This window comes from Lontra canadensis, unplaced genomic scaffold (genome assembly GCF_010015895.1).
Source record: "Lontra canadensis isolate GAN:19392208 unplaced genomic scaffold, GSC_riverotter_1.0 scaffold11, whole genome shotgun sequence".
In the NCBI taxonomy this organism is placed as follows: domain Eukaryota; kingdom Metazoa; phylum Chordata; class Mammalia; order Carnivora; family Mustelidae; genus Lontra; species Lontra canadensis.
Window position 1 is genome coordinate 15849385 of NW_022631005.1, and position 25204 is coordinate 15874588.

The window sequence follows — 25204 nt, forward strand, 5'->3', positions numbered from 1 at the left end:
AGGGGTATTGATGAAGAGATGGAAAGGGGGAAAGGGCGCGCAGTGAGGTGAGAAGTGAAGCGAAGCCCTTGGTAGGTGGGAAGAGGAGCGGGGGCCGTGAACTAAGACTACTCGGCGCGCGCGGGCGGAATCCGCGCTGAGTCAGGGACCCCGCGCTCCCGCCGTCCGACCGCGCAGTGGGCGGAGTCTTGGGCGCGTGGGCGGGCCAAAGGGTGGGGCCTGCGCCTGACGCGCCCGAAGGCCGCAGCGGCCGCAGGCCGGGAGGGGCGGCGGCGGCGGTGGCGGCGGCGGCGGCGGCGGGGGAGGGGCACGGCGTCAGCGCGTCGCCGGCTGGGCCGAGCCGGTGGCCAGGAGGGAGAGACAAGGAGGAGGAGGAGGAGGTGAGTAGGCTTCGGGCTGGGGAGTCGCGCGGGCCGGAGGGGAGGCGGGGAGCGCGGCCCCTCCCCTTCCCTCCCCGACGCCCGCCTCGCGGGGCCGCGCGGCGCGAAGTTCCCAGAGGGGCAGTGGCGGCGGCAGCGGCGGCGGCGGCGGCGGCGGCGGCAGCAGCAGCAACGCGGAGAGCCGGGGGTGGGGGGGGGGGCGGAGCTGAGGGCCGCGCGGGCGGCGCGCTTCCCGAGCGCACGCGCTGAGTTCCTTGCGCTGCCGTCCGCCTTGACTATGGAGCCGGGAACACCGGCCGCTGCATTTCAGTCCTGTAGGCTGGCCATTTTCTTATTTAATTTTTTTGAGTTCTGCGCTTGGTGTGTGGTAGCTTCTAGGGAGCCGGCGTGCCGCCGCCTTCTCCTGCGGCAGGCGAGGGGCGGGTTGGGGGCTCGTTACTCTCGCGCGGGGAGAAGTAGGTGTTGGCTCGAGTAGGCGGAGGGGCCTCCTGCCGACCACGGGACTGCGAGGCGGGGTCCCTTGCCACACGCGCCTCCGGGCCTTCCTGAGGGGAACCTTTGCGGCTGTCCTTTATTGCTCTTACTTTCCTGCCCTCGCCAGCCCCTCTGCCTCTCGGTCAGTTGAAATGAAAGCCCTCACTCGCCCCTTGCCCCATCCCTGTGAGGATCGGACATATACTTATTTTGATCGTGATGCGGGCTAACTGTTCGGTGGAAAGGTTCTCTTAAGCCTTTTAAGTCTAGCCACGTACTCTGCAGCGAAGTTGCAGTACGCCACAACTTAACCTTTAGGCCTGAGGGAGTTCTCTCTCTCTCTCTCTCTCTCTCGCAAATACAACTTTTAGAATCTTCTGAGAACTGTACTGCATTAGATTATCTTTGAGATAATTCTTAAATTAGCGCCTTGAGGCAGTGTGATGGGAGGTTCAAAGAGAAGGCTTTGCACTTTTTCCTCCACCTGTATCACCGAATGAAATGGAAAACGTTGAGCTGACGGTGATTTTCCGCAAGAGGTGGGTTTCACAGCGCAGCCCTCCAGTGGTGTGGCTCACCTTGGTTGTTTGGTCCTACCCCTGAAGTTGATCTTAAAACTCATGGTAGTGGTCAGGTAAAGGAGATGCTAAAAAGAAGTTCAGAATAATTCAGCAGAGCCATTTTATTGCATTCTGCTAGCCTGTTTAACCTTAAGCTAAAGCGTGGCAGTAATTTCATGTAGAAACCCACAGACCTACGAAGCTATGTTGAATTTTAATTAGTGCATCCCAGGTCTGATAGGAGTAGATTCTCCTTAGCTCTCACTTTCTTACATATTTTCCTTTGGAGCTTGTATTTGATGAAACGGTGTTAGTATTGAGAGTTGGAGGGGTACCTTTTGAATCATGCAACTTTCTTTGACAAACTTGTAAACTGAATAGGTAAAATCTGAACCGTGATATTGAGATAAAAATAGGAAACTGAATTTTTAGCATTATCAGTTTGAGACGTTAAGATGGCTTCTTTACTCCTGTTTTGAAATCCTGTTGACATTTTCATCTTACATACCACAGAAGTACAGAAATTTCTTTTTTAAGAAACTTTCACAGTTAAATACAACCCCATTATTTTACAGGGAGAAATTAATCAAAGAAAGTTTCTTGAAGATTTTCAACAGGAGTTGAATAGAACTAGTTGACTTAATTAACTGAATACTTAAGTATAAAATTCAGACCTCCCCAATGAATATTTTTGTACCAAAATTTGTTTTCACTATGTTATTTTTTAAAAAGTCTAGTAATTACTAAATTTTCTTTGTTCTTTTTTTCTGAGTATATGCCTTAGTTTGTGTTTGGACCCATTAGATGCAAATGATACAGATTATTTATAATTAGGACATGTTACAGTCTATCAGTTGAAAACAGTACTTTCCAGTTTGTTTGAAATTAGTAATTATTTTCACTTCAAGAATGTTTGTTCATATTCTTGATTCAGATAGTCTGTTTTGATTCCAGGAGATTGGCATTTTAAAAGTCTGTGTGTTTAAGACTGTGGTGTATATAACCTTGATGTTAATGAGGAAGAAAGGTGCTATACACATGTAGTAACTGAATTCCAGTATTCCCAGGCAGCATCACTTTTCTTAGTGGGCCTCAAATGCCGAAGTCCTGAAGTTCTTGCTAAACACCACAGTGTTCAGGCATTTAGTAAATAAATACTTTTTGGCTTTTGTGCACTTTGTTTGGTGGGGGCTTCGTGAAAGACCCATGTCTTACTCTCTCTTTTTTTTTTTTTTTTTTTTTAAGATTTTTATTTTTTATTTGTTTAACACAGCGAGAGAGATCACAAGTAGGCAGAGCAGCAGGCAGAGAGAGGAGGATGCAGGCTCCCCACTGAGCAGTGAGCCCAGTGTGGGGCTTGATCCCAGGACCCTGGGACCATGACCTGAGCTGAAGGCAGAGGCTTAACCCACTGAGCCACCCAGGCACCCCAAGACCATGTCTTATTCTATCTGTGTGTGCCTAGTGTCAAGTGTAGTGGATATTCTCGTGTTCATGCTGGTCTTACGCAAACTTAAGGTAGCTGAGTGGCTGGAAGTCATGAATCATGATTTTGTAAATTTGAAATAATTTATTTCCATTTATGTGTTGAATCATAGACTATATTAGGCTTAATTCCAGTATTGAAAAAGGTATCAGGTAATAAATATTTTAGAAGAAATGGGGGAACAAACTTAACATTGAGGATTTTACTTTTTAACATATGTTACTCTCTGTGAAATAGGGAAAATGACCGTTAGTTAAATTTTTTGATAGAATACCTCAGTAGAGCTAAAGTAATACAAAATTTCCGTGAAATTTTCCACTGGAGCAAAGTTTGACCACCATCAGTTGAGTGACCCTCTAATTATTGCTGTATGCCACATTTTAAAGTTTTGGTTTCACTTTATAAGGTGAAACATTTTTCAGCATGTAGACTTTTATAAGGATCATGACTTTGGAGTTCAGTCTACCTTGGCAAACTGTCCTGATAGAACATTTTAAACTGTTTTATATGGCATTCTGGTGGTATGGTAAAACAAAACAAAACAAAACAACTCAAAAACCTACTGTATTTTCTTTTTCTCTTAGGCTTATCTCCTCTTTTAATAGATCAGAATAGTGTGTTTTGTTTATTTAAAAAAATTAACAGAGGAAAATTTTCAAGCATTTCTTTTGGAAAGTACCACCACTTCACCCTTTGAATAGCTTTGGAAAATAATGTTTGAGCAAATGCAGGGCCAATTCCTTAGCATGATTCCTATTTGAATATGTAGATCATAAATAATAGCTTTCACAAGGACGACGTCTGTGGACTACATACATTTTTTTCTACAACTTTATAACTGAGAACAATTGTACAGTATAGCAGGGTGTTTTTTATAGGAAGGAGATAATTTCACATGTATCATTCTGGCTCTTTTGCTAGTTCCAGTCTGTGTATCCTACCCACTGCCAGTTTTACCCCTTTGACCCAGTTTTTGAATTGATTTTTAAGATTGAAAATACATTAAAATCTCCATCCCTTTCCGGAGGTGGGATCTGGAATTTTTCTGATGCCCTGAACATTCATTGCTCACGGAAGTATGGTACCTCACCATACTGTTGGCATGTATGCAGTTTGACTAAGATTTTTAAAGACAGTTTACTCATCAAGAGTTTTAAAATACATAGCATAAACATTTTAATGAGGGGTGTGTGTGAGGCATCTAGAATATTTCAATAAAGGTTTAGATGGGATTAGGATATAAATTCATTAATAAGAATCAGAGTATCCAGTCCTTTCCCCCCATACTTTAAGGTCATACTTAAGTCATTTAAACAGATGACTTGGTTTTTGAGTATTCATTTTTAAAAGTAACCAGAGAAGCAGTTCCACAGCCTTTCTTTAGTGTTAAATAGTCCGTAGCGTTGATGTTTTCTTGTGTTGTTTCTTTTTGTACTCCAGATCATTTGTGGACCTGAAAACTTGTCTTAACCTGCTTCAGAACTCTAACCATTTGGTCATCTGACTCTCCTTGCTGTTCCCTCTTCTGCTCAGGGAGTTGGGACCTGTTCTTTTCCGCAGGTGGATGGTTGGGGCTCTGTTTCAACTGAGGCAGAACTTGCAGAGCCAAGATACTATGCTGCTGCCTCCAGGACTTCCACTTACTGGATTGACCCCTTACATACTGAGGATAGGCTGGCTGAGAACTGGGCTTTTTTTGGCTGTTTTGATTTGAGTCCATTTTTTCATTTGCATCAGACTGTAGAACACCCTAGACTTCATCCAGTCATTACTTAGATCCCTTTCCTGTCTGTGTAGCTGTTCGATTCTTTGCCTTCTTAGCTGAGTCATGTAGTTGGTGATTTTTATCCCCTCAGTTCAGTGGTAGCTAATCATTTTCAGGTGTTTGATTTTCTATCCATGTCTTCTCAGTTTTGAGCTTTCATTTGACCAAGGAGCTGTTGTACTTTCCCATAGCACATTTGTTCATTATTTGTCTTTCCTTCTCGACTGTTTGTAGAGAGTATTGAGATTGAATCTGTGCTTTTTCTGGTGGTTTCCTCGCACTCAGTACAATGCCTGGCACATGGCAGGTGGTAAAAAAATATTAATTAATATAAAATTCATCCTAACAGTCCATTATCAGTGTGGAAAATCAGTGTTCATTTGGAAATTGAGATTTCATATAGGAAGTTTAGACATTTCATCACCATCATTAGGACTACAGTCTGTGTATAAATTATAAGCAAATCCATTAAAAAATAGCTTCATCAGTCATCCAGGAGGGCATTTATTTCAGCAGAAAAGGTATATAATTTCACTACGTATTTTTAGATGTTGCACATTTCAGTTTTTCTTGAGTTTGATTAACATGTGTATATAATATTTCTTACACATTGAAGTTTTATGGCACTATAAAGAAGTGAGTTTAATTGCCCTCTTTTTGTTCATTAGTAATTATATACTAAAGAGTAAATTCTCATTAAAAGACTCTTAAATGCCTGCTCATAAAAAAGAGAGACCTCTTTGATTTTGTTGTCCATACAATCCTAGTTATTGTTTTGCGGCAAGTCATCAAACTCTTCAGTAGTCTAAACCTTTAATTTGGTTTCAGAACAGTAGTCAGTCATGTATTGAATACCCAAATTACCATGTCTTTAACAAGTAATGCAAACACTCTGTATTAACAAGGTAATGACCATAACTTTTCTTGTAGAATTTCTCGTGCTAATTTTTTTAAAGAGGACTTATTGAACTAAATTTCCTGTGAAGGCCAAAATCTCATACTTTTAATGATAGTGGAGTGTATGTGTTTGTGTAGAGAGGAAGGGATGGTATTTTTTGTAGTGGTATTTTTAAGTGGACAGTTTACTAATTATGTTGAGGTAACATTTTACAACTCTAAAAGGAAAACTTCAATTATCTGAATGAAATGAGGTACATGAAATTAATTCAGATAAATGGGGGAATCCTTAGTGTAAATGATGCATGGCAAGAGACATGACCTCAATCTTGATTTTTTTTTTTTCTATATATCTGTCAGTTGCTTTTACATTACTAGATTGTGATTCTTTTTCTATGATGGGAGGAGGTAAAATTCGCTCTGTAGTTTTTTTTTTTTTTTTTTTTTCCTTTGCCATAAAGGGAATCCAGAATGTGGTATTCTGTGACAAGTATAATTGCTCATCTCTTGCCTGTGCTGCCCTGCCCTTTTAGGTGGTATACCACAGCCTTCCATTTTGTCACCTTCCTGTCAAATGTCAGATGTGTGTGTGCGGATTCCTTGAGAATACAATTTGTTTGAAATTAAAGCCACAGTCTTCTGTCCAACCACAAGATGTTTATCCTTCCTAAAAGTTGAGTTACTTCAATTTAAGATGAATCTGTCCCCTTAGGGTTTAATATTAAGAAGTATCTGATGATGTAGGACTTTAAAATAGCAGCAAACACTGGGGCATAACCCCTGGCTTTTATGGATCCTTACTTGAAATGACAATTTTGCTGATTGATTAGAGTTTAGGAAAGCTTTAGGAAACCGATTTCTGCTGTCATTTACTATATTTTCAGCATCCCTGGGCTCCTGGCATCTGAGAATTGTTGTGTAAAGAGTAGTCTTTGTATCTGTGATGACATTTTCCTCTAGGCATTTTTTTGTTTTGTTTTTAAACAGAGGTGGGATTATCTCAGCTATAGAGGTGTGTGCTGCCACCTATTCTTTTTTTCTGCATTACCTGTTGATGTTTTACCTAAAGCACCTGAGAACGTGTCTCTATTTTCAGCCTGTATCATCTTCCTTTTTGTCTCTTGGTCTTTGAGATACAAGATGATTCATATCTTGATTGCCTTGGGCAAAGTGGATATGATATCAGCAAACTCTCTATCCAGACCTTGTGAGCAATTCCTAGGTCATTACCCGAGACTTTCTTAAATACATGCAGGCAGTGTGATTGAAGAGTTTAGGCTTCAGGGTCAGTCCAGACTGATTTCAACCCTGTACCATTTATGAACAGCATGCTTTGGGGGAAGTTAGTTAGTTTTCTGGGTTTCACTTTCCTTAGAATAATCTTAGCTGGATTGATTTGTTGTCCTATGCAGATAAGTGTTTAGTGAGTTTGTGAACTATCTACCTAGATCATGGGCTATTTTAAAAGAAAGTAGGTTTTGTTCTATTTGAAGACAGAGATAATCAAATTAGTAAAAAAAAATTTACAAATAGAGGTCTTGCTCAGTTTAAAACTATGTAGGACTTGGAACCATTGAATTATTTATATATACAGGGTATTCTCATATGTGACATAGGCAAAATATGTAGCATACTTGTTGAATTAATACAGACTTGGATGATCAACCACTTGGATAACCTTGGGCAGGGAACTTGCCCTTCTTGACTCAATTTTCTTCTGTAAAATGGGTAGTAAAAGTGTCAAGAATAATAAAGGGTGAAAAAAGGTTAGTAAGTCATTATAAAGGCTTATAAGTCATTATAAAGGCTTATAAAGGCATATAAGAGATGAAGTAAGTATAGAAAATACTTAGTAATGCCTGAATCCATAAATACCGATAGCTGTTATTGTGACCACAAACAAATTACTTCCCCTTTCTCTACCTCAGGTGTCCTCCTCGGTAGCATGAATGTTATCAGAGAACTAATATAGTTATGAGGATTTAATGAGGTAATACATGTAAGTGCTCATTATATGTTAATTGGTATTGTTACATTATTCAGTTTCAGAATGAATTGAGCCAATTTTGAGTTAAAATCAAGGAATTTGTATAGATATTTAATAATTCTTTTTTTTAATATAATTCTTATGTTGGGGAATATTTATTATGGATTTGGAGATGGAAACTTATCATTTATAGCTTTTAGTGTTTCCTTAAGATAATGGTTCTTAAATTGTGATGTGCGGACCCATACAGGTCACAAGAGCCTTTAAGGGGATCTGTGAGGTTCAAACTATTTTCATAGTAATGCTTTTTGCTATTTCCACTGCTTTGACATTTGCCTTGCTGATACTAAAGCAATGGTGGGTAAAACTGTGGACATCTTAGTACATATTAAATCTCAATGGCACAAAACTTTACTAGTAATCATTGTATTCTTTACTACCATGCTTTTCTAGTAAAAAAACAAAACAAAACAGAAATGCCAGTTTCACTGAAGAATGTCATTGATGAAGCAGTAAAAACAATTTTATTGAATCTTAATCCTTGAGTATACTTTGTTTTAATATTCTTTGTGATGAGATAGGAAACATGCAAAAAACTTTTTGCTGTATATCCAGAGTACATTGGTTGACCTAAGGAAAACCCTTCTGTGGTTTTTTTTTGAGTTGCAAGCTGAATTAGTCATATTTAATGACTACCAAATTATGATCATTTAGACTTAGATATTTGGCAGTCATTTTCTTGAAAATGAACAAAGCGAGCCTGCCACTTCAGGGAAAACAACTGATAATCTTTGTTGCCAATGATAAAATTTGAGATTTCAAGTGAAAATTAAAATTTTGGAAAACTTTTATCACCTGATGTGCCCTTGACAGCTTCCTAATACTTAAAGATTTTTCTGATGAGATGGGTGGTGATATTAATGAATGTGAGGTTTTGCTGTGGTATTAATTAATTAATTATGTCAAAATTTAGAATATAAACATAGTGTAAGACACCAATATTTTCAAAGCAATCACTGTTATAAAATTGTGGGTAAAAGACCCTTACAAAAAGCAAGTAACAGAAACAAAGAGTTTCTGTGATAATAGGTTCTGTATAATAGATAACTGTTAAACTCCTACTTGTCAAGTTTTGGTGTAGTATCAAAGAAGTATGTTCACATTTATCTGAAAAAGCAATTAATGTATAATTCCTTTTTTCATATCACAACAGATTGAATATAGAAGCAGGTACAAGAATTCATCAGTCTTCTATTAAATTAGACATCCAAGAAATTTACTTTTTTTTTTTTTAGGGAAGTACTTTTTCATAACGTATGTTATTTGGCATATTAAACATGTCATAAAATTTTAAAATGAGTTAATGTTTACCTTTTCTCATTTAATTTTTAATATAGTAAATATTAATAATTATGACTCAATTAACAAGAATTTTCAAGAGTTCTCAGTATTTGAGGATACAAAGGAGTCCTTTTACTAAAAAGTGTGAACTGTCCCCTAAAGGGAAGGAGGCTAGATTTGTCAAATGAGTAAAGTTCTGAAGTTTTTAATCTTCTGAGTATTCCTTTGGAATATGGACTGCATGCATCTACTTTTTTTTTCCCGGTAATAAGGGTATGTTGCTGTACTCTGTGTCATTCCCCAAGTAGGCATAACGTTCTTATATGTATTGTTGAAGAAGATTTCATTTTTATTTAAGATTGATGCTACCTCTGTGGTTGCTACTCAGAATTAAAATATGGTTAATGGTCATTTCAGTCAGCCTCTTCATTTTTGATACTACGCATTTGTGTTAGAACTGTTTATGCAATTTTCAGAGTTGTTCACTGTGGCATTCTATTTCAGGATTATAGTGAAATTCACTTTGCTGAAAATAAATTGCCATTTTCTTTGAAGTCTTTACGTGAGGCTAATCTGTCCTGCCATAAAGTCTTCCTGACATTTCACAGCTATTTTTTGGTACAGTCAGTCTACAACTTATGAATGTGTTTGTGAATTAATTATTTGCAGCAATACAATATGAATTACAGATGAGTTCTGTGGTACCACTAATAGTATGGGCATAGCCTCATCGTGGACTATTGACATGTTTTTTGGGGGAATTCTATTTTCAGTGCTAGAAATCTAGCCAAATACATTTCTCCACTGTAGTCAGATAGTGGCAAGAAACCGTTCTTTTTCCCTTACAATAGAACTGGGGTTGTTAAAGCTTTGATAGAAGCAAGACAGACAGTCTGAGGCACTGTTCAAGAAACAGGTATTTTGAGCACTCCAAGTGGATAAAGGGTAATGGATAGTATTCTCAGATGAAGCAGATCTAGAAACTTTGGGCTAACTAGGCGATGATGAAGGGAAAAAAGGGAAGGAATATTCTGAATGCTGCTTGGGGTGGATATATTCACTTTTGGGGCAGTTGCTAAAAAGTTTGAGATGCTTTAACATGGATATTTCTAGGATGGGAAATTCATCTATATAGAGGTTTGTCTTGTGCTCTTATGTTTGGTTATTATATGAACTGAGCTCAAGAAACAGAATGAAGGTTCATTTGGGCAGGTTAATAAACTCATGGGTTTGTAGTGTATGAGTTTGCATGTAAAAGGAAATCTGCGATTCCAGGAGCATTCATGAGCAGGAGAAGTGGTGGAGGTTGGAAGAATGTTGGAATATGAAAACTGTCCACAGGGCCCAAACAAATTCATGTTACAGGATGCTTGTTAAAGCAGGGGTGGAACTAGCTATCAGCCAGCACAGATCGGTCAATGACTACTGTGACTCAGTGTACTACCCTAGGATCTCTAGCGGGAAATAGAGAATTTTAAGACTGGTATTAGTGCAGGAAGCTTGTTATGGAGAATGTTTAACATAAAGCAGAAATCCAGAACCAGGAGAACTTAGGGATACAGAAGAGGCCGGTGTTGTAGAGGTATTTGATTTTGAACCTGAGCTTCTTGCCTTCTTTCTGCCCAAGGGTAATACTGATTCCTTGGATTGAGGCAAGGCTGAGCCAAAGCGGAAAGCAAAGTAACTACAGCTGTCTACACTGGAATGACAGACCTACGCAGAAATACTTGTTAAACAAATGTATGAAAGTAAGGGGAGGGAACAACTGGGTCATTTCACCTCAGGTTCTTGATAAAAGAGACACTAGGTTTCCTATTAACCTACCTACTTGATATCCTCTAGATCAGGGGTTGGCAAACTTTTTTTTTTTTTTTTTTTTTAAAGCACCAGAGAGTAAAGATACTCTTCTTTATGGGTCATTTAGTTGATGTTGCACCTACTTAAGCAAGTCTGCCATTATAGCATGAAAGCAGACATAGAGAAATACATAAATGAATGCATAGTTGTGGTTCCAATAAAATCTTATTTGTGGAGACTGAAATTGAGTTTCATGTAATTTCACATGTCACAAAGTATTAAGTCTTTTTAAAAAAACTTTTTTCAACCATTTACAGTTTTAAAAAATCTATTCTTAGATCATGGCTGTACAAGAATAGGTAGTGAGCTGAATTTTGGTTCATGGACTAGTTTGCTGACCCTTGTTATAGTCAAATAAATCACTGTCAGTTATAATGCTGAAAGCTTAGCGTTACTGAAATAGATATCTCTAGGACAATGCTGTTGGTGACACTGTCTTGTTTTATAGGTGACACTGATGATAAAAATCCCTTCAAGAATTTAGATGTGACATCTGCAGCAGGTTCAAATCTCTCAGCTATAAGACAAACTGGATACTTCGTAAAGATTTTCATCTGTTATGCACAGAGCCAAAATCCATTACTGAAATTGTCTGGGTGAGCTGCCTGCTGGGTCCAGTGATGCACTAGTAGACAAAGAAGTTGAAAGAGAAGGATGGCATATTCTTTGGATGACTGGCAGATTGTGACACCAAAATGGCATCAAACCCTACTATGATTGCAAGGACTTCATGATTAAATAAAAATTGATTTTTTTTTAATTTATATTTTTTGATTGGGAGGGCATAGTTGAAGTAAATTTGATCTTTACTTGGGGAATTTGTAATGTTTTATCATTCCATAATGATACACGGTAATTGCTTGGTAATCAAACTTCAAAGGTTCTGTCTATATGGAACTTATGTAGATACCACCTTTTAGTGTTGGATTCCCTTACTTTAAGGGATCTATGGTAAAGAAAAACATCTGTTTAAACTAAAGAAAATTAACTTAAAAAGGCTAATTTAAAGACAATCATTTTTATAAGAAAGTTTTTGCTTTGGGGGATTTCTTGAAATTTTGCTGTCCTACAGCATATATAAAATACGTTTCTGGGGTGCCTGGGTGGCTCATTCGGTTAAGTGTCTGACTATTGATTTCAGCTCAGGGCATGATCTCAGGGTTATGAGATTGAGCCCTGTGTCGGGCTCACACTGGGCTTGAAGCCTGCTTAAGATTCTCTCCTCTCCCTCTGCCCCTCACTCACTCTCATCCTCCCAACCCCCCCCCCAAAAAAAATTCTGTTTGCAAAAAGCTACTATACCCAGAATTTTCTAAGAAGACATCCTTTTGTGTAGGCTCTTGAACTCAACAGTCAAAAACACACTATACAATACTAGGTGCATAGAACAGTTGAATTAAAAAATTAATATCTTAGGACCTGTTAACTAAATTCACTTAAAATGATTTAGGGAGCAGGTGTGAATTGAAAAGAAACTTGTATTTTCTAAGCCATTGAATCGTAAGAAAACTGGAACATCAAAGTATTCTCTGAACCAAATCAATATTTTATTTGGTTAGAGCTGCTGCTTTTGGTATATGTCTGTTTATTCCAGTTGTAGAGGATTTGAAAGCAGTTCTGGGAAATGAAGTGGGTGGATTCTCAATGTTGAATCCCTTTTTTTTTTTTTCCAGTGAATCTTCAACATTTTTTTTTTTTAATCTTAGCATTCAACAAAAACTCTGGCATCCCAGTATATAAAATATAGATTACATTTTATATAGTTCATGTAGCTCATCAACAAACAGAAAAAGATTCCCTCATGACTTACCTTGAAAGCTGTTCAGGGCATATACTATTCAGGGCATATACTGTTTTATTCAAGGCATACAGTATTCAATTTGTCAGTGTGCCACTGCCACTACTGCCAGAGTGCAATGCAACTAACATAGCCATCCTGCTAGGAAAAAGATATGTGGGTTGCTGAGCAGTGGAAGTTACACACATCTAATTTACAAGTCAGATTAGAGATCAGAATCATACGATAGCTTTATGTGGAATTGATTTCATTTCATGGTTTTTAAACTATTTTTTCATTGAAAGCAGTGTCTATAACTGAAAGACAGGTGTGGTGTAGCATTTGAATGCCTTAAACTCTTGAATCTGGAATGAAAGGGATATTCTTGTAGATGCTCAGATCGTAGAACTCAGGGATTTTAAAATAAAATGCTCTTGTCATCCATTTATGGTGCCATAATTAAACTGCCCTGTGGATTTTATTTGGGTTAATATTAATATTTGGAAAACTTTGCCATTGTCAGATATGAGGCACTTTAGGTAAGACAGTTGTGTGTGTGTGTGTTTAAGTAAGTAGCAAACAGCTTTTTACCTTATAAATAAGACATATCTAATAAAAATTATGTGTGGGTTTAACACTGATAACCCATTCAAATCAGGAATTCCACTGTGGCCTTCTGGAAACCTATGAGGGGGAACACTATAAATAGCAGTTTTTTTCAAATCAGAATTTAAAAAAAATACATGGAAGAATGCATAATCATAGCTTGATATGTTGCAGTTACTCTTAATTTACCTGTTCTTATGGAAATTGAGCAGACATGTCATAAAAATATTTAAAAAGTTCATTGCAGAAAAGGTGGTGCTATTGGAGTTTGAGAATATAGTGGCAAAAAAAAAAAGTGTTATTCTTTTAGATTGAACCAGTAATTCATTTATTTGAGTGTAATCAGGAGAGGAAAATCCAGGTGTTTAAAACTAGCTTTGTATCAGTGGTTAAAATTATGTTTAGTTTTATTAGTTTTATTCTCCCTCAATCCCTGTATGATAAGTTCTCATGAATGGGTTTCTGAGATAAAACACTGAGATTTAGAGTGTTTTGAGAATTCATCAATTACATTATTTTTATCCACTGGTTGTTTCACATAGGACCTGTTAGTGATATTTACAGGACATGAGGAAGACTGTGATTCTGGCTTTCGTGGACTTCAGAAAAAACTCTGAAGAAAGATTAATGCCAAGTTAGGATGTAGTAGGTATATACTACTGTGTTAATTTTAGTAGAGCAATGACTGTTTAGATGGATCCTTCCCCTGTTGCCTTGGCCCCTAACTTCATAATCCACTGGCTAAAGCTGCTTTTCATTAAGGCAAGTGAGAGGCAATTTTATGAATGGAGAAAGTGAGGCTATTCTAGACATTGGGAAACTAGTGAAATGTAAGGGGAGAATGAGATTGTAAATATGATAGGCAACAAGATCGTAGATGAACACTATTTTTGTATTGACAAGGGTGCTAGAGGAAAGGTATCAGTAGAATAGAGTGGTTTATTATGTACTGTTTATTGAAAGCCTCCTGTTTAGTAGGTCTTGACTAAGATACTTTGCCTCAGTTTTAATTCTTTCCATAACCTTGAAAGCAAGTGCAATTATCCCAGTTTCCTGATGAGGAAAGATACTAAAGGGTATATCCAAGGTCTTAGAAGTAAAAATAGAGTCCCACATTGTGTCTTACATTGTATAGAGGCCTTTTCTGTCCAGTCATTGTCTGATAAATGAAGAAATAAAAAGTAATCTGAAAGACCAGCATATATAGTATGGGAAGATTTTAGGGTTAATGGCTTTTAACATAAATGACTCCATGTTGGTGTTGTAGGATATTGGAGGCTCCTTGGAAAGCATTGAGACAGTACATTTGCAAATATTGTATCTGAACTTTAGAACTCCAACTAATGGGTTATCTTTGATATTAGTTAGTGTAGTATTGTATAGCTATGTTTTCAAATGTAAGTGATGTCATGATACAAAATCTGTATATGAAGGGTGGGTGATAATGAGCTGCCACAGTAACTAACATATCATAAGCTGGATTGGATTAACTTCAGATAGAATGTACAAAAGTGTTTGAAAGAGGGTTGGTTTAAGCAGTCTGATTTAGTCTAAGATGACAATTTGGGGTGTTGGGAAAAACAGTGGAAAACAGTCACGAAGCCCATTAAAATGAGCACCATGGGTGTTTACAGCCTTTACAAGTAGACCTAGACAGCCCATAACCAAGCATCATCTGCTTGGAAAGGACACATTCAGTCACTTGGTTAGGAACAGTGCCTTAGCAGCAGTATTTTTCAATGAATAAAAGACAACTGTGGTAGGGCTTTGGAGTCAAATGATCCAACTTTTTTCAGGTATAGGGTAAAATCATAAGGAATCTTTGCCTTTGTCATTCATTGGTAATTTAGGAGGTTAAAAAAAAAAAAAAAAGGCACAGCCAAGATGGCAGCATGGTCAAATAGCTTAAATATGAGTACTTTTGGCACCTTGGTGAAGAATGTGGTATTGAAGACAGGAAAAAAAATGGTTGAAATTATTGAACTCAAGATGTTAGAATGCAATATAATTATTTTAATTGCTTGAAAATACAGGGAAAAAAGTAGGAAACAAAAAACAGGGTAAGAATTAAGGAGGGCTATTCGAGAGTATAGTGGTTGTATAATATTCCTAGAGTTTTTACTCAGGAGGAAAAATTGGTGAGAGAGATCAGGAAAGTGATTTAGAAATAGGTGTTACTGAATTAGGGAAGTAAGCTCCTCAAAGATTGTTAGTAAGCAGAAAAAATACTGGGTAAGTGGGGAAAGTGATATTTAACATGAAGTTGCATTCATATTTTATGGTAGTCAAAAGTGACCACCTGTTTTAGGTCATTTGACCTTCCAGGAAAAGACATGCTGATTACTACCATTCATTCTGTGGAAGCTAATGAATGTTTCTATAGGCTAGAATTATCCATGTACCTGTGACAGTGGGTAAACACTTTGGACTTCGATTTGGGTTTTAGAAGCTTTTTTTTAAGAAGTATTTAACTACTATATTTTCAGCATTCACTAAGGGGTTACATTTTACATTAGCTGGTTATCCTTGGCATAACTATGGTATCAGATGTGATTTAAATCACCTTTATTGGATATAATTTATATACAAAAATGTACTCATTTTTAAGTTAATGAAGTTAATGAATTTTGACATATGTATCTACTCATATAATTACCCCTCCCCATTCAAGATATAGAACATTTAAAATCCCCTAAAACTGCCCATATACCTCTTTCAGTCAGTCCTTCCTTCTCCTCCCTGAAGACAACTAGTTTGCAATTTTTATTTTCCTTAGATTGGGGAACTTTTTCTTGAAATTTACCTGGAGTCATAGAGTATATACTGTTTTGTGTCTGGGTTCTTTTCCTCAACATAGTAGTTTAGAGATTCATCCATATGTGTATTAGTGGTTCATTCTGTTTTGCTGCTGAGTAATGTTATGTTTTACTGCAATTTGTTTATCCATTATTTTGTTAATAGACATTTGAATTTTTTCCCCTTGTTTTTGACTATTGTGAGTAAAGCTGCTTGCTATAAACAAGGTTCTTCTATGAGCCTTTTTGTGGACAGTATGTTTTAATTGCTTTTGATTAAATACCTAAGAGTGGAATTGTTCCGTCATAGGACTGGTATATGTTTTAACTTTAGAAGCGTGTATATAATTTTATATGTGTAACTTTTCCAAACTCACACCATTCTCAGCATGCATTTTTAGTTCATATCTGTAAATCTCTGTACTTTGTACTAGTTATGGATACTGGTTTGTACTAAATGGTTTCTCTAAGCAGAGAGCTTTCTGGAATATTTTTCATGTAATAATTGAAATCTAGTAATTAGTTTTATGATATATTTATTTTTTTAAAAATCATAAGTTACAGTGTATCTAATATTGACTTAAGTAGATTTGTAATTATCAACTTGGCTTGTTTGTTGTGCAGAATTCTAAATTTTCATTTCTTCGTAGATAGCATATGTTTGAATTTTGAAGTGTGCATTCTTCATTTTATGTAGTGGCTCTTCATTAAATGTATATATATAATTAAATGAGATGTTTGATATATGAATAAATAACTAATCTACTAAGGTAAAATTTAAATGACCAAATGAGGAATCTCTTTCCTTTTTCTTGATCTCTTTTGTCAATAGCACTGCCCTTCCTATTTTGGTAAATCCTTATTTCACATTGGTTGCTTAAAATGAAGGGTCCCTTATATTAGGTAAGCAATAGCCGTAATGTAGGGGAATTGCACCTTGGATAATAGCATGATGACCAGGACTTGTTTGTTTCAGGATTTTAGCTCTAGCTCCAAAGCTGAAAATAAAGGTTAACAACTATTCTTGCCTTCTAAGTAGGAATGTGGGACTTAGTAAAAGAGAATAGAAGTGTAGCATCCACTTCCCTTATATAACAGTAATTAGAAAAGAGAGGAGTATTACTGGTGTAATTCAGATGAAGAATTGTTCATCTATTGAAGTTAGTTCTGTGACCTTTGCCTGCTTTGCCCCCAAAGGACCTTTTGTTCCCAGCCCAGAATTTGGGTGTGTCTGCTGGATGTGTAGATTGGTATTTTACATCTTGTTTGGATGTTTAATGAGCCACAGAATCTTGTGTCTTTTACTGCAGTAGCACCTTCCAGAGAGAGATTGAGAGAGCATTCCTGAACATTGACTCGTTTCTGGAGGGGAGGAGGATAAATGGAGTCAGTGAGATGGCATATTGAGTGAGAAGATAGTAATGGAAAGAGCTGACATTTGTCTATATGGTATGGTAAGAAAGCATTAGAACTGACTCACTCACTCTTTTTCTCTCTTTCTTTCTTTCTTTCTTTCTTTCTTTCTTTCTTTCTTTCTTTCTTTCTTTCTTTCTCTTTCATCATGGATCAAGTGGACACTACGGGACGTAACCAGGTTAGAGTTATCTTGGTGGTTGCTAGCAGGGAGAGCTTGCCATATGAGAGGACTGTGGGTAGGATAGTAAAAAGTCAGTCTTAGAATGTACCCCTGTTCCAAGAAGTTATTATGCAGGGTGGAGGGGCCAGCCTCTTATGCTTGCTGTAACTTAGAGGTTAAATGCTGCTGTGAAGACCAGAAATATACTGTCTAAACTGGGTGCCTTTGAGAAAGAGAAGGTATTATCAATAATTATGCAAGATAGCATCATTCTCCTACATGGCCATCCAGTAAACCTCCATGGATGTAGGCACACAGGGTGTTTGTACCTCCTCTGCCTATCCTGATTTGTGGGAACTAGAAACTTGAGGGAGGAAGTGGAGAAAATTGAAAGAATCAGGAAGAACATTGGAAAAAAAAAAAAACTGATTATATTCTTTCTCTTGGCTGGCCTGGGGTTGGGGTGGGGTTGTATGGATACTCTTTGATTAAGATATGAAATTGAAGATTTAAATTGGACTAGAATGTGTTGCAATACTAGAAAGTGATTGAGAAGCAGTAGGATTTATCTGGGACATCATGGAGAGATGGGAAAGTGCAAACTGGAAGAGTACGTTTAAGGTGATGAAATTAAAGCGTATATCCTGTTAAGTTCTATTTATTTGGTCATTTTCTTAGTTTAATAGGATTTTAAGCTAAACAAACCTTCAGTTTGTACCTACATATGTGAGGTATTGTGTTCAGCATTTTAGGGAAGGCAAAGATGGCTAAGATTTTCTGTCCAGTGGGATCTTCTGTTTAGTGTATAGAGCTAAGTGATCCATGGTGGAATGACCTAGGTGCTCTAGACATGTAAGTGGCAATGATGTGGGAATATGGAAACAACTGAATGCTGCTTGGGTTCAGGCAGCCTTTGTGGTCCAGGCTGAATTTGGCCTGGGTCTTGAAGAGGAGAAGGGGATCAGCTGGGAAGAAAGGCATTCTAGCATGAGGTAATAATCAAGACATGGAATTGGAAAGGAATAGACACCTAGAAAGAAATAATGCTCATTTCACATTGAAAATTTTATGTTTTAGAAAATGGTTTTAAAGCACTAGTTAAGCATGTTTACCCATGTTATAATTCTGGTTGAAGTGTGGTATTCTTATATGTCATTTTTGTATTTCCTTAGTAATGCACAAAATGGTGTCTATCTTTTCGAGATACAGTGTGGAAATGTTATTCACTTTAAAACCTAGATGGTTATAAGCATCCAAAACTAAACTTCTAAATCTAATCACAGTCTATTACTTTCCTTGATTTAAAACAGCAAAATGTAGAGAAGATGATGATTTTCACATATGATCTTAAGAAGCATTTGGCAGTGCAATTAGTTTCATAACAAGTGATTGTTTTTTAAAGCCTTCCCAGAATAAGAATGAGTATCTTGATGCTGGTGTCACTTTTAAATAGCTATGGTTCCAGGAATGTGTCTGTTCACGTTGTTATCTTAAATACACACCTTATCTATCCATATTGCTGTACTTCAGATGTGAAAGTAAAAATAAAGGTGTGAAGTGCCTAGCAGACTTGTATGGATTTATGTAAATCAGAAAACATACAAACAATCCATTAGTGCTGAGGCCTTAATGTATTAAATTCAAATATGGACTATTTCCTGAAAGTCTTACACACACACACACACCCATACCCAGTGATTTACTTTGCAAAAAAAAAAATAATAATAATAGTGAAAATCTGTAATTTATAAGAGGTTTTTTCCTCTGAACTCCTGACACCTATCCAATTGTGATACCTCCATATGGATATTTAAAGGTATTTAAATAGAAAATGCTCAAAATTCAACTATCTTTTTACTTAAACTTGTTTCATTTTTAGTCTTCCCCATCTTAGTAAACGACATGTTTATTCCTGTTACTCAGACTAAAAACCTTGGAGTCCTGTCTCTTCTCTCTTCATATCCATACCTCATTAGTTAGTAGTTCATATTGCTTTACCATCAAAGTAAGGTAGAATCTGAATTTTACCACCTCTCAGCACCTCCACTATCACCTGGTTCAAGTCATTATCATTTCTTACTTGGATTATTTTAATACCTCCTGACTGTTCACTTAGCTTCCTCTTAAAATCTTCAACCCATAATCCAGCACTTCAGTTTAGTCTCAGTGCAGTAGCCAAAATAATCACGGTTAAAACGCAAGTTAAATACTGTCATTCTTCGGTTAAAAACATTAGTCCCCTTCTTTCTCAGTGTAAAAGCTAAAGTCTTTGTAGTAGCCTATGAGACTCTACATGACACTGCCCCATCTGCATCCTCATCTTTTGACTGTCTTGTTTAGGGCTCTCTATTTACACCTGACACCATGTTGTTTCTTGAATTGTTTACTTCAGAGGCTTCACATTTATTTTTCCCTCTTTCTGGAATGCTCTTCCTGCAGATAACTTCTTAGCTTTTTTTCCTAATCTTTCTTGGACCTTTACTGAAATGTTACATTCCTAGTGAGACCTACTTTGACCATCTTATTTAAAATGTCTTCCAGCCCCCAATTGCTTTATTTTTTTCTGGTTGGCACTTTCCCAGTCTATCTTATTGTCTATTACTTTTACTTTTTTATGATCAGTATTTCCTCTTAGGATGGAAGCTTGATGAGGGCAGGGTATTCAGTTTTGTTTTACTACTTATTAACACATTAGGAATCATTCCTGGCACATAGCTGGTATTTAACATATAATTGAGTGAATGAAAGATAATAAAAGACTGCCTTTATAGGGGTTAAACCTGACTAAAACTAGATGTGCCTTTTCCTGGCACATTTGGTTAGTGATGCTATTCCCAGATGTCTAAATGCTACTTTAAAGTTTTTAAATCAAATGTATTTGGGGTATAATTTGCATATAATAAATGACAGTTATTTTAGACATACAGGTCAATGAGTTTTGACAAACATACCTTGTAACTACTGCTATAACGAGGTAAAGAACATTTCTGTCACCTCAGAAAGTTCCCATGTATTCCTTTACAGTCATTTTTTCCTCCTTTGTTGTCATTTCCAGGCAACTATTGATTTGATTTTTGTCACTATGAATTAGTTCTGCCTGCTCTAGAGTTTCATATAAGTAGGAGCACACATTATGCATTCTTTTCACCATGAGGGTTTTGAAGCTTATTTCTATGTTATTGTATATCGTAGTAGTTCCTTTTCATTGCAGAGTAGTGTGCATTGTGAAAATGTGCCATAGTTGACCTGTACATGGGCATTGGGGGTGTTTCAAGTTTTTGCCTATAAAAAATGATGCTACTATGAATGTTCATATACAAGTATTTGTATACATACGCTTTAATTCTTCTGGGTTAAGTAACCCAGGAGTAGAATTCTAGTCTTCCGTGGTAGAATGTGTGCTAATTTTCTAAGAAACTGCCAGACTGTTTTCTAAGTAATTGGACCGTATTCCCCGGAGGGGATGAAAGTGCTAGATGCTTCACATTCTGGCCAGCACTTGATACCATTCTAGCATTCTTTTAAGTTCAGACATTCTCCTGAGTGAGTAGTTTTATCTCATTGTGGTTTTAATTTGCATTTCTCTGATTGTTAGTGATGTTGATCTTTATTTATTTACTTATTGGTCATTTTATCTTTTGTGAAGTATCTGTTCAGATCTTTTGATGATTTAAAACAAATTGGGATTTTTTTCTTTTTATTTAGTTAATATGGGTTTTTAACATATCTGGATACTAGTCCTTTGTCAGATATATTTCTTCCTGGTTTGTAGATTGCTTTTTCTTTCATTGATAATTTCTTTTGAAGAGCAGAAATAAATTAAATTTTAAATTAATCTAGTTTATCAATATTTTCTTTTTTTGATCTGTGCTTTTTTTTCCCCTTTGCTTTCCTTTCCTCCTCCTTTTTTTCCCCTTCCTGAAAAGCTTTAGTTAACTACAGGTTGTGAAGATTTTCTCCTGTGTTTTCTTCTTAAAGTTTTACAGTTTAAGCTTTTACATTAGGTTTCATTTGGAGTTAATTTTCTGTGTAGAGTGTGAGGTAAGGATCAAGGTTCATTCTTTCCCTTGTCTAGTTGTTCAAGAAACAAGTGTTTCTTGAATTCAGGAAACACTTGTTTCTTGAACAACTAGACAGTTTCAGAAAACTGTCTTTTCTCCTTTGAGTTAAAGAAAACTTTTGTTAAAAATCACATAATTGTATGAAACGTATGGATCTTTTCCTAGACTCTTAAATTGATCTATATGTTTATCATGCCGGCACAACGATGTTTTATACTGTCTTGAAATCAGTGGTGTAAATTCTTTAACTTTGTTTTTTTTAAATTGTTTGGGTCCTCTTAAGACCTTTCCATTTCCATATTGATTATAGAATTAATTTGTACATTTATACAAAATACCTCTAGGAATTTTGATTGGCATTGCATTAAACCAATCAATTTTGGGAGGATGAATTTCTAAACAGTGCTGAGTTATTTCAACCCACAGACATGGTATATTTTCACTTTTTTATTCTTTAATTTCTCTCAGCAGTGTTTTGTAGTGTTTATTATGCTAGTCTTTGACGTCTTTTGTTAAATTTATCCTAAATGAATAGGATATGAATTGTATTTTTGGATGCTATTGGAAATGTAGTTAAATTTTACAGTTGGTCATTGTTAGTACGTAGAAATATAATTGATTTTTATATGTTGAATGTGTATCCTGGTACCTTATTTATTCATTAATTTTTTTCACTTTTGTATGGGACTTCCTCAGGATACTTTGTAAATGATTGCGTTAATTACAAATAAAGAGTTTTGTATCTTTCTTTCCAATCTTCATGTCTTTTCTTTCTTTTTTTAATATACTGACTAGGACTTACAATGCATTGAAAAATAGAAGCAGTAGAGTAAGCATCCTTACCTTGTTCCTGGACATAGAAAGCATTCAGACTTCCACTATTATGTATGATGTTAACTGCAAATATCTTTATAAATGGCATATATCAGGTACAGCAAGTTCCCTTTTATTTTTAGTATGCTTAGAGGTTTTATTATAAATGAATGTTAAATTTTGTCATATGATTTTTCTGTATCTACAGAAAGAATCATTTAGTTTTTCTTTTTAAATTTATTAATTTGATATATTGGCATTGGTTGGTTGGATCCTATAATCAACCTTTGCATTTGAAAGCCCCATTTAGTTATGATGCATTCTCATTTAATATCATGCTTAATTTGATTTATAATATTTCTTAATGATTTGGAAATATTTATGAGGGATATCTTTTTTGGGGGGGGTAGTGTTATGGACTGAATATTTGTGTCTCCCCAAAACGTATGTGTTGAAGTCCTATGTGATGGTATTTGGAGGTTGGATCTTTGGAAGGCAATTAGGTTTGGAAGAGGTCATGTGGGTGAGGCCCCCATAATGGAATTAGTGTCCTTATAAAAAGAGGAAGAGACCCAGAGCTTGCTTGCTCACTCTCCCCACCACATGAGGGCATGTGAGGACACAGTGGGAAGGCATCTTTCTATAAACCAGGAAGGGCGTCCTCCCTGGGAAACCAGCTTGGCCAGCGTCTTGATCTTGGAATTCTCTGCTTGCAAAACTATGAGAAATAAATTCCTGTTGTTGAGCCACTCATTTTGTGGTATTTTATTATGGCAGCTCAAGCTGATGGGACAGTATAATGTTTTTGTCAGATTTTGGTATCAGGGTAATGGTTATCTCATTAGAAAAATCATTTGAAAAATCTAGCAACCTTTTATTGAACTAGAAATAAAAGGAAATTTCCTCAATATAAAAGTCATCTATGTAAAAACAGAGCTATGGAATAGTGAAAGTGAATACTTTTCTCCAAGATCAGGAACAAGGTAAGTGTTTTGCTGTCACCAGTTCTATTTAATATTATACTAGAGGTTCTAGCCAAGACAATTAGGTAAGAAAAACACAAGCATCCAGATTAGAAAGAAGACATAGAACTATATTTGTAGATGACAGGATACTCATAGAAAATTCTAAGAAATCCATTAAAATCTATTACAACTAATAAATGAACAGCAAATTGTAAGGTACAAGAGTAGTATACAGGAATCAATTGTATTTCTATATACCAACAATGAACAATATAAAAGGGAAATTAAAACCATTTATAATAGCAACAAAAAAATCAAATAGGGACACATTTAACAGAAGCAGTAGAAAAATTGTCCAAAACCTACCAAAATTGTTGGATGACCTTATATGTTTGTGTATCAGAGGACTTAATACTGTGAAATTGATAATAGTCTACCAAATAATCTATAGAATCAAGTCAATCTCTGCCAAAATCCTAGCTGCCCCCCCCTTTAATGAAAAAAACTGATCCTAAAATTTAAATGGAAATTCAGGTATCTAAGATAGTAAAAACAATTCTGAAAACAAAAATAAAGGACGTATCTTAATTTTAAAACTTAAAACAAAGCGACAGTTATCAAGGCAGTGTGATGCTGGTATAATGAGCGACATAAAGATCAATGAAATAGAGTTGGGAGTCCAGAAATAAACCCTAATGCTTATGATCAGTTGATTTTTGACAAGAGTGTTGACATAATTTAATAGGGAAAGACTAGTCTTTTCAACAAATGATACTGGGACAACTGTGTATCCATTAGCAAAAGAATAAAGTTGGGCCATTTCCTTAACCAGGCTTTAAAATTGATGCCAAATGGACTATAGACCTAAATGTAGGAACTAAAACTATAGAACTTGGAAGAAAATGTAAGAGTCAATCTTCATGTCGTTGGGTTAAGCAAAGCCTTCTGAGAAAACATCACAAGCACAAGTGACAAAAGAAAAAAATAAATTGGACTTCATCAATATTGAAAACTTTTGCTTCAAAAGACACCATCAAGACAGTGAAATGCCAGCCCACCAACTGGGAGAAAATATTTGCAGATCATATTTCTGGTAAGGGACTTGTATCCATAACATATAAAGAACTCTTAAATTCAAAAAGGCATTTGTCAGAAGACAAATGACTTAAAAATGTGCAGAGTATCCAAATAGACACATTGTGGGGGAAATATGAAATGTCTATTTGTCCCATCTGTTCTTTACTTCTTTTCCTGCTTTCTTTTGAATTAGTTGAGTATTTTAGTGTTTATTTTTATATCACCTTTTGGGTTAAAGCTGTGTGCATCCTTGTATATTTATTTCATTTAGTGGTTCCTGTAAGATATATAATATGCATCTTATCCCAGTCTATATTCAATGCTTCTTATACCACTTTACATATCATTTAAGAACTTTACAACAGTCTGGTCCCTCCCATTCTTTGTAGTTGTTGTATATTTTATCTCTTGTATTATGTAAAACATACCATTGAAAAAACTTTTTTTCTTTAAAACTCAAATTTATTTTAAAGGAATTAACAAGTGAGGGGCGCCTGGGTGGCTCAGTGGGTTAAGCCTCTGCCTTTAGCTCAGGTCATGATCTCAGGGTCCTGGGATCAAGCCCTGCATCGGGCTCTCTGCTCAGCAGGGAGCCTGCTTCCCCCCTACCCTCTCTGCCTGCCTCTCTGCCTACTTGTGATCTCTCGCTCTCTGTCAAATAAATAAATAAAATCTTAAAAAAAAAAAAGGAATTAATAAGTGAGAAAAAAGCCCATTATATTGATCTGCATAATTATCTTTTCTTGTGCTTTTCAAAATTCCTTCATGTAGATCTTTATTTTCATAT

At 36.3% G+C, this 25204-nt stretch overlaps 1 protein-coding gene across 5 annotated transcripts in view; it reads left to right on the plus strand.

Annotated features, from left to right (window-relative positions):
• Positions 1 to 295: 295 nt before the first annotated feature.
• Positions 296 to 25204, plus strand: part of GTDC1 (glycosyltransferase like domain containing 1) — a 425334-nt gene continuing 400425 nt past the window's right edge. For 4 of the 5 annotated variants that reach the window (XM_032856128.1, XM_032856125.1, XM_032856127.1 and 1 more), the window contains exon 1: positions 296 to 380. The gene's annotated coding sequence lies outside the window, so the exon portion shown is untranslated. The remainder of the gene's footprint in view (positions 381 to 25204) is intronic. The other variant, XM_032856124.1, reaches the window with a different exon arrangement.